The sequence below is a fragment of the Lipotes vexillifer genome, unplaced genomic scaffold (assembly GCF_000442215.2).
Source record: "Lipotes vexillifer unplaced genomic scaffold, Lipotes_vexillifer_v1.1 scaffold836, whole genome shotgun sequence".
Classification (NCBI taxonomy): domain Eukaryota; kingdom Metazoa; phylum Chordata; class Mammalia; order Artiodactyla; family Lipotidae; genus Lipotes; species Lipotes vexillifer.
This window is the reverse complement of record NW_006771862.1, coordinates 21,785-31,087: the sequence shown is the minus strand read 5'-3', so window position 1 is coordinate 31,087 and position 9,303 is coordinate 21,785. Positions and strand designations below refer to the sequence as shown.

General features: G+C 45.6%; 1 pseudogene; it reads left to right on the top strand.

Moving 5' to 3' along the window:
• Positions 1–9,303, top strand: part of LOC103071520 (centrosomal protein of 78 kDa-like) — a 32,495-nt pseudogene that overhangs the window by 5,312 nt on the left and 17,880 nt on the right.

Sequence of the window (9,303 nt, the reverse complement as noted above, 5' to 3'; positions counted from 1 at the left end):
GGCAAGAGGCGTGACGGGGGTGGGAAGGAGGCGGGGCCACAGGAAGCCCACACTGGGCCAGGGCGCAGAGGCAGGAGGTGGCAAGGAGGGCTGGCCCAGCCGCGAAGCCCGTGCCTCCGCCCCGCCAGGGCCCCGAGCAGCTCTCAGACCTCCCTAACGGCCCCTGGGCTCGGGGTGGGTGACGGGCACGCCGAAGAAGCCGTCCCGCTCGAGCCGTCCGGAGAGGCCGACCCAGGGCTTGTGCCTGTTCCCGGCGTGGGGCGAGCACCGGGGCGTGAGGGTGTGGAGCTGTCAGGTCGCAGGTCACAGGCTTTGCCTGTTGGAAGGGAGGGCTGCGATGGGGCTGTGCCTAGGAAGGGGAGGATGGAGCCGCCCACAGTCCCCGTTTGCCAGGCAGAGCTTCATCTCGAACCCTGTTCTCAGCAGCCGAGTGCAGCAGGGACACCCAGGCCTGGAGAGTCTAAGCCCCACCCAGGGCCGCTGGGTTCCTGCGCGGCAGTCCCGCCCGGCATCTCCTGCTGAGAAACCCCCGGAGACCATGCTCCTTCCCCCAGCCCACCGCCCCGCTGCAGAGCCCAAGGGGGCTGGGAACTTCACCCCAAACTTGAGTAAGCCACACTTGGGGGCCAGGATACAAGCAGGGGTCCCACTTTCCCCGCAGGAGCAGACCCCGCGGAGGGTCTATCTTTGGGGAATAAATTTAGACTAACAGGTTTTACACACAGAATCTTAGAGCTGGGAAAATTCCTTTGTGTCATTCATGTAGCTTCGTAAGATTTTTTTTTTTTAATGAGAGGATGGATTTCCTTGAGCAAGAGTGAATTTCCAGGAATGGGTCCCTGATTACCAAGGACTGTTTTCGGGAAGAAAGATGAATCTGTCCTGTGAATGCCTTATAGAACTTATTGTATATTGTAGTTCTCTCTGGAGACACATGTACCGTTGATCTTTGTAGCAGCCCTTAACATCCTCAAGAGAAGCTCTCATTTCCCCATTAGTACTTCTAATAGACTGAATATTTGGGTCCCCCCAGCATTCGCATGTTGACACCCTACCTCCAATGTGATGGTATTAGAAGGTGGGTCTTTTGAGATTTGATGAGCTCATCGGGATGGAGCCCTCATGATGAGATTCTTGTCCTTATGAGAGTCATGAGAGAGCTGGCTGTTTCTCTCTGCTCTCTGCCCTGTGAGGACACAATGAGAAGTGGACAGTCTGCAACCCGGAAGAGTCCTCACCAGAAGGTTATGATCCTGGCACCTAGATCTCAGACTTCCAGCCTCCAGGACTGAGAAATACATTTTTGTTGTTTACAAGCCCCCACCCCGCCCCGTTTATGGTACTTTGTGATAGCAGCCCAAACTGACTTAGCCCTCTTTTCTTCAAGTACATTGAAGAATTTGCAGAGCCCATCCATTTTATGATACAATTTCCCAAATAACCAATATTCTCTCTATACACTGTCAACTTTTTTATCAAAATTGTTATAAAAAAAAAGCTTCCATATTTTTTCCTAATAAATTGTTTCCAATCCAAGTTGTCACTGTAGTGGTTCTATGATATTAATAATTTGAGCCTTAATACCCTGCTTAAAATAATCATTCATCTTATGAATAAGTTCAGGGTTCAAATGCAGAAGTTTTAAAAGGATATACTGTGTAAAACATCTATGTCATCCCTCTGAAGGAAAGAAGGAGGGAAGAAGGAAGGAAGGAAGGAAGGAAGGAAAAAACATTGAATTTGCCCTCAATTTAGCTGCCACTTCCTAAGGGAAGCCCTTTCCAACTCCAGACCCCCAGGCATCACAAATAAGCTCTCATGGGACACTGTCCATACTGTTGCACGTCATGTTTCCTGAAAAGCTGCTTCTGAGACAAGGACAGACTTTCAGGAAGTTTCTTGGGGTGTGTTTTTTGGGACAAACATAGAATTACCGTATGACTCAGCAATTACACTCCTAAATCATTGAAAACACACTCAAATCTATGTACACGCATTTATAGCAGCACTATTCACAATAGAAAAATCATGGAAATAACCCAAATGTCCATCACTGGATGAATGAATAAACAAATTGTTGTATACACATACAGTGGAATAGTAATTCAGTCATAAAAAGGAATGGAGCAATTAAAAGTTACACGGCCAAAAACATTTTTTAAGGAATGTAATACTAATACATATTACAGTGTGGATGACTCTCACGAACATCTTGCTAAGTTGAAGATGCCAGACACAAAGCTCATACACTGTATGATTCCATTTATCTGAAATATCCAGAATAAGTAAATCCATAGAGAAAGAAAGCAGATTGCTGGTCTCCAGGCCCTGGTAGAGAGAGAGAAGTAGTATCTTCTCAATGGGTCCAGAGTTTCCTTTTGGGGTGATAAACATGTCTGGGGGAAAAACATTTTAATTGGAAAGTGATTGAGTAAAAACAAGCCTGTGGGGTATTTCTTGGTACTTCCTTTCCCAATTCTGACAGTAAATGGTCAAGTACACAGTAAATGGTCAAGTACAGCAGCCATGTGTAGAGAAATAACTGAGGACGTGGAAGGAGACGTGACCCATGAGCTCCCCTGGCAAACTGGGTGCGTGCGAATAAGCCAGAACTGCAAACAGTCCTAGATGCTGCTCTTGGATGCTTTGGGCACTGATCCATGAAATGTCCTCAGTATAATCAGAATAATGGGAACACAAGGAGATGTCCTTGTGCTGCTTTTGCGTTCAAGGACGCTGCACGGCATGTTCTTAAGAAAGCCCGTTGTTGCTTGTATAATCAGTAAAAGCATATTCAACTGCTTTGGAATTTCTGGAATGCTGAGAAAACAAGTCTTAAGATGTAAACATAGATAATGCTTAAATAAAATTCACCACAGCAGGACGAGACAGCGCTGTATTGCCTGAGCGAGCAGCAGCCCTCTACTGCTGTGTTTCGGCACAATTCATCTCTTGTGTTGAGCTTACTTTCGGCCCTGACATAAGAAAACTGCAACATCTGGCGCCCGAACAGGGACCTGAAGGTAAGTAATTGCGTGATCGCGGGACCGAAGGGGAATTTGGTACGCTCAAGAGTAAGCGAAACCTTCGGGAACAGTAGAGTCATGGGGAATTCTCCCTCAGTAGAATGTCATTACGTTAGACTCCTGAAACAGTTATTACGGAGTTCAGGAGTGAAAGTGAAACAAGAATCTTTTGATGATTCTTTGATGTTTGCGGAGATTCGTAAACATTGTTACTGGTTTCAACCTACTGATCATAACCAGTTGAATTTAAAAGTTTGGAAACAGGTTATGCGAGCATTAAGAAGAGCTCATCAGCACGGAGACCCTATATCTGTCCGTGTCTGGTCTCTTTGTAATTTAATTTCCCTTGCCCTGGAACCATTACGATCTGAGCCTGAAAGTGAAAATGGGGCACATCCTCAGCGTCCGAATTCTGCTCCTGATCACTCTGCTGCTTTTCGTACTCCGTTCCGTGAGTCTCCTATAGAGGACCTTCCTCCGCCGCCTCCTCCTCTTATGTCTGAGACAGGAGAGGATTTTTCGGGTTCCAGTGATGAAGGGGCTTTTTCTCATAATGATAAAGGTTAGGAGCAAGCTAGCAAACAAAATGAGATGCCACTTTCTCAACAGAATGAGATTTCTGATATACTTTCAAAGTTGAAAATTTGATGACTAAATTGGAAGAAAATAAAAACAATGCTACCTCAGGAGCCATGTCCTACTATTCCTTCGGCTCCTCCTTTAGAATTAGCAGCTTATCCTGTTGGAGCCTCTCGTCAGTTTCGATTTCCTCTAAAACCTGAATCTAATAAACTTTTATTGGAAGAAGAGATGAATAAGGAAGAAAAGCAATATTCTGAACCATTTTTTGCTTTCCCTATTGTTAGACAAGCTATGCCTGCTAATGATCAATTTCCAAATGGATATGTGAATGTTGAGTATAACCCTCATGATTTAAAAATTTTAAAAATGCTAAAAGAAGCCATTAATGCATATGGGATGCATTCTAATTATGTTCAAGGACTTTTGTCTAGGTATGCAACCGAAAACATTGATTCCTCAGGATTGGGAGGCGATTGCCAAGACTGTTCTTGAACCTGGACAATATATGCAGTTTAAGACTTGGTGGAAAGAAGAAGCTGAAAACATGGCAAGGACTAATGCGGCCCGTAATCCTCCAGGGCCACTTTTAGCTGAATTAATAGGAGCAGGCGCATTTAGTAATCTACAAGCTCAAGCTCAATTTGACGATTTACGAATCATTCAAATACGTATGTGTTGTTTGCGAGCATGGCTACGAGTGGAACCCCGTGGAAAAACACCAATCTTTTTGTGACCATGTTGGCAGTGTTGTCTGCACAGGTAATAAGCATATCAGCCAATGAGGTAAATTGTACTAACCATACTTATTGGGCTTATATTCCTAACCCTCCTCTTAATCTGGGGGTTACCTGGTGGGATGCCCCAATTCTTGTATATGTAAATGAGTCTGGATGGTTGCCTGGTCCTTTTGATGATAGAGGCCCTTTGAAACCAGAAGAAAAAGGAAAGATAATAGAGAATTACACGGTGGGTGTTAGTGGACCTCCTATTTGTATGGGAAAGGGAGATCATTGCCTTAAAATGAACTATCAGGCATGGTTAAGTGTTGTCAAAAATGAAAGCAGATATCATGGATTATATCTTTTGAGTGCTTATAGTTTTGAAAATTCTAATCCCACTCTTAATGAGAATGTTTCTGCACCCTATTTGCCTCCATGTCATGTGCCTTTTATAGATCGATTATCGGATTGGGTCCATTGGACTCGATGCCGAGGAGAAATGGCTCGGGTTCTTGTTAATACTTCTTGGGGAAGCGTCATTGATTGGAGCCCTTTTGGCTCTGCCCGAGGAAAAAGGGGTCTGAAGAATTTACACTGGCATAGAGAGAATAGCACTATTTATAGCAGTACTATTAATGATACCATAGTATGGCATGCTGGAGGGTTTTCTCCTCCTGGTCCTCATTTAAATGGATATCCTATACAAAAGGATTTGTGGAAGCTTATGGCAGCTTTGGAAAAGATTAATGCTTGGGTAAGACATGGTTAACAAATCTGGAAATCATAGTTTGACTTTTCATAAAAATGTTACTCGGTATACTCGTAGTTGTGTGAAATTACCTTATATATTGTTAAAGGGACCAGCTGAATGGAATAAGACTCTAGGTATTATAATGTGTAAAAATTGTTCTCTGTATACCTGCATTAACTCTAGTATATCTTTTAACATATCCACTGAAAGTTTGTATGGCTATCCTTATAGTGTGACGAAAGAAACGGAAGAACAGCTTCAGGGCTAACAGCACATTTTGGCTTCTGTAAGAAACTTGCTTGCTTGCTTGCTTGGGGCGGGAAGAACCGGGTTCCTGATTGGCTGATTCAAAATTAAACAGCTCCCTCCCGCCTTGGGGACTTCCCGCCCTGTGAAGGGTATAAAGACCTCGCCCGACTGTTAGTCGGGGTTTCACTCACTTCTATCCGAGTGGGACCCTGTCCGGACAGTTTGTGTAAGCTTCTATACTTGTATAAATCCTTTGCTAAGCTTTCTACTTGGTGTTGGTGATTTTCGGGTGTCCTTGGTTGGGACACGGGTCGCATTTACCGGGGCACTCGACTCCAGGCGTGTGGCTCCCGGACCACAACAATAGCTTATTTATTTTATGCATAGTAGTTTGTGCCTCTTCATCCCCTCCCCTCCCCCTATCTTGCCCCTCCCCCCTTCCCTCTACCCACTGGTAACCACTGCTTTGATGTCTACATCTGTGCGTTCATTTCCTTTCTGTTACATTTATTTATTTTTTAGATTCCACATGCGAATGATAACATACCGTATTTGTCTTTCTCTGTTCGACTTACTTCACTAAGCATAATAGTGTTGCAGCAAAAAGAGAAATGAAGTTTTTCCTCTCCTGAAAATAAGGAAAGTAAAGGGGACAGTGAACAGGCTAGAGAAGACACATAAACTGGCCTGAAAGGGTTAATCGATCCTAGTTTTATTTAAACTGTTACTAATCTATAGTGTCTGTAACTGGATGTATGTTTCACAAAGCTAAATTACATCCTGTTCCTACCACTCCCTAGCTGTCAATGTAAATTACATCCTGCATCTGGTGCTTAAGCTCCCTGCACTGTCTTGTAGCAAATCACCCTGTGTAGCTGTTTGCATTTCAGGAAGCAGATGGCAGGCAGATAAGGCAGAGGCAAATGAACCCAATTAGCGGTCCTCCGTACCCAGTTACCGGTCTGCCTGACGCTAGCGATGCCGGTTTTGAAATAATGCAAGAAGAAGAATGCAGGACCTTTACCACTTTGATCCTGATTACCACTCCCTGGACTGCGATGGCCGCCCGAGGGGCCGGGAGGCCAGCCGGGGCTTCCAGGCGTGTGTGGGCATCCTGCGTGCAGCCAGCGTCCCCGGGGCCTCGCTCGGCCCATCATCACTGAGTGAAGCTGTGCCACGACAGTGCGGCCGACTTTCTTCTGGCGCTGTGAGGACCTGTGCGCATTGCAGGATTCGGTGCCTCTGCCTGCCGTGGGCGCCTCCCTGCGGGAGGGCCTGCTGGACTTCAACGGCCACCGCCTGAGCGGGGTGGACGGGGAGCCGCCCCTGAGCACCCTCTGCCCCTGATCTGTATCCAGAGCTTCTTCGAGCCATGGCTTGGCGAGACGGGTTTGTACTTGCCGCTTCCAGGGGCTATCGTGTCGGTGCTGCAAAGCAGAGTTTTAGATGGTACAAGGTGGAGGGTGGGCTCTAGAACCGGTGCCCAGTGCCTGGGTGTGCGTGCACTAGACGGGGCGTGCGACCTACGACTCCTGCCGGCTCAGTGACCCCGGCCGAGTGCCTTAAGGCTTCTAGGTCTCAGTGTTCTCATCTGTAGCATGGGCTTAACAGGACTCACTCTCTGTGGCGGTTACAAGGTCACACTCTGTTAATGCTTGTAGACTCTACAATGTAGAACACTTAGCACAGTTTGGAGCATCGTTCATTGTTCCACAGATATTACCTGGTCTGTTGAATGACTGCCCGGTACATGCCTAAGCGATTAGGAAATTGATATATCCCAGCTTCATTTCCTTTTCATTAAAACAGGGCTCAGGAAAAAAATTTTTTTTTCAATAGTCCTATCATATAGTGGAAAGAGCACAGGTGTGAAGGCAGCTTAGGGTTTGAATTCCAGAATTTATGCTCTCTGTGGCCTGGGCACGTTTCTTTTGTACTACAATCCCCACACTTATAAAATGACATTAAAAACCACCCTTTCTGTGGGGTCTTAGAATTAATTACACAGGCTATGTGTGTAAAGTATCCTGGCACTTGAATGAGTTGTCAGAACCAAGGGCTGCTGGAGAGGATGCTTCTGCCCTAGGTAATCTCCCCTTCTACTGGGCAGCAAGTAAACACAAGCACAGTAGTCAGTGCTCTGGAAGAAGTGAGTTCTGGTGCTACAGAGAACAGAATCTTGTTTTTTTTTTTTTTCTTGCTTTATGGGGGCCTCTCACTGTTGTGGCCTCTCCCATTTGCGGAGCACAGGCTCCGGACGCGCAGGCTCAGCGGCCATGGCTCACGGGCCCAGCCGCTCCGCGGCATGTGGGATCCTCCCGAAACGGGGCACGAACCCGCGTCTCCTGCATCGGCAGGCGGACTCTCAAGCACTGCGCCACCAGGGAAGCCCTTGTTTTTTTTTTTTTAATTTAATTTTTATTTTATATTGGAGCATAGTTGATTTACGATATTGTGTTAGTTTCAGGTGTACAGCAAAGTGATTCCGTTATACATATATCCATTCTTTTTCAGATTATTTTCCCATACAGGTTGTTACAGGATATGGAGTAGAGTTCCTTGTGCTATGCAGTATGTCCTTGTTGATTATTTATTTTATATAGAGTCATGTGTATATGTTAATCCCAAACTCCTAATGTATCCCTGCCCACTACCTTTCCCCTTTGCAGAGCACAGAATGTTGGAAGGGAAAGTTCAGGGTAGGCTTCTTGAAGGAGGTGCCATCCTTTCTAAGGATATGTAGAAGCTCCTGGGGTGGCAGGAGGGAGCAGTGTGTGTCAGAGTTGGAGAAATATAAGAAAATATGGCAAAACTAAGGTACAGGACTGGAACTCAGGGTTTGGGAAAGAAATGAGAGTTGATACTGGAAACCTAGTGGGCCCCAACAGAAAGGGGCCTTGTTTGTCCTGCCAGAAGTTTAGATGTTTATCCTGAAGGCTGTAGGAAACCCTAAAGAACAGTGAGATGGACTTCTGGTTTAGAGACTCACTCAGACCTCCATGTAGAAGACACTTGATTGGGTGCAGGGTGAATTGTAATCTAAGGGTCCCACTTAAGTTATAAAAGGTTGAACTGGATTTTGCAGATCCGAGAGAGAATGGGTAGGTCCTGGTGACCAGTTAGAAAAGGAAGGGCAGCAAGTGTGGGTGACAGTTTACAGCTGCATCTTTTTGTGAGATACAGAGCACAGTAGGAAGGGATTGGGGGTGGGAAGAGGATCTTACTTCATCTTCAGTGCTTTAGAGGGGCCTGGTAGACGGGCCTGGGCCCAAGGTACAGATCTGGGCTTTTTGGGAGGACAGGTATTTGAAGGCATGGGAGATACTTAGGTTACCCACAAGAAGATCCAAAGAATCATAAGTCTGAGGGCTTTTTAAGTGGGTATATTGAGGATGTTTATAAGCTGAAAGAAAGTAGCCAGCAGAGAAAGGGTGTTAAGATCTAGGAGAGGAAATGATTGTTCATTTGTTTTCAAAAAGCTGAATACTTATCGTGAGCCTGGCCCTCTTTTAGGATCTGTGGTTCACACCGTGTGTTATCTCTTCTGCAAGGACAGTTCAACTTATCCCCTGGTGAAGAGAAATCAGATTTTTCTTTGCATCCCATTCAGGTGTAGGAACTGTTCCGTACCTCTGAAGGGACTTTACTTAACCAGAGTAATAAGTTAGAAATCAAAAGAAATTAGAGCTGGAAGGAACCTTAAAGGCCACTGTACTTAATTTTGCCTAATATTTTACATTGATTGTAAGAAGAATTTATTGCAGAGCCCATTCTCTTCAGAGTTCCTTCACTGAACTTTGTGTCTTGCATCCAGTGGGTCCAGCTTGTAGATTTTGGCCTCCTCCTAAATTTGCTTCTTCATCCACATTGCATTTTGCCCAGACTATGGCAGAAGCTCCTGGGTGGTTTCACGGCCCCTGGACTCAGTTCCTCTAAGTTCATCTGCCTACTGTGGTTGAGTGATCTTCTAACATGA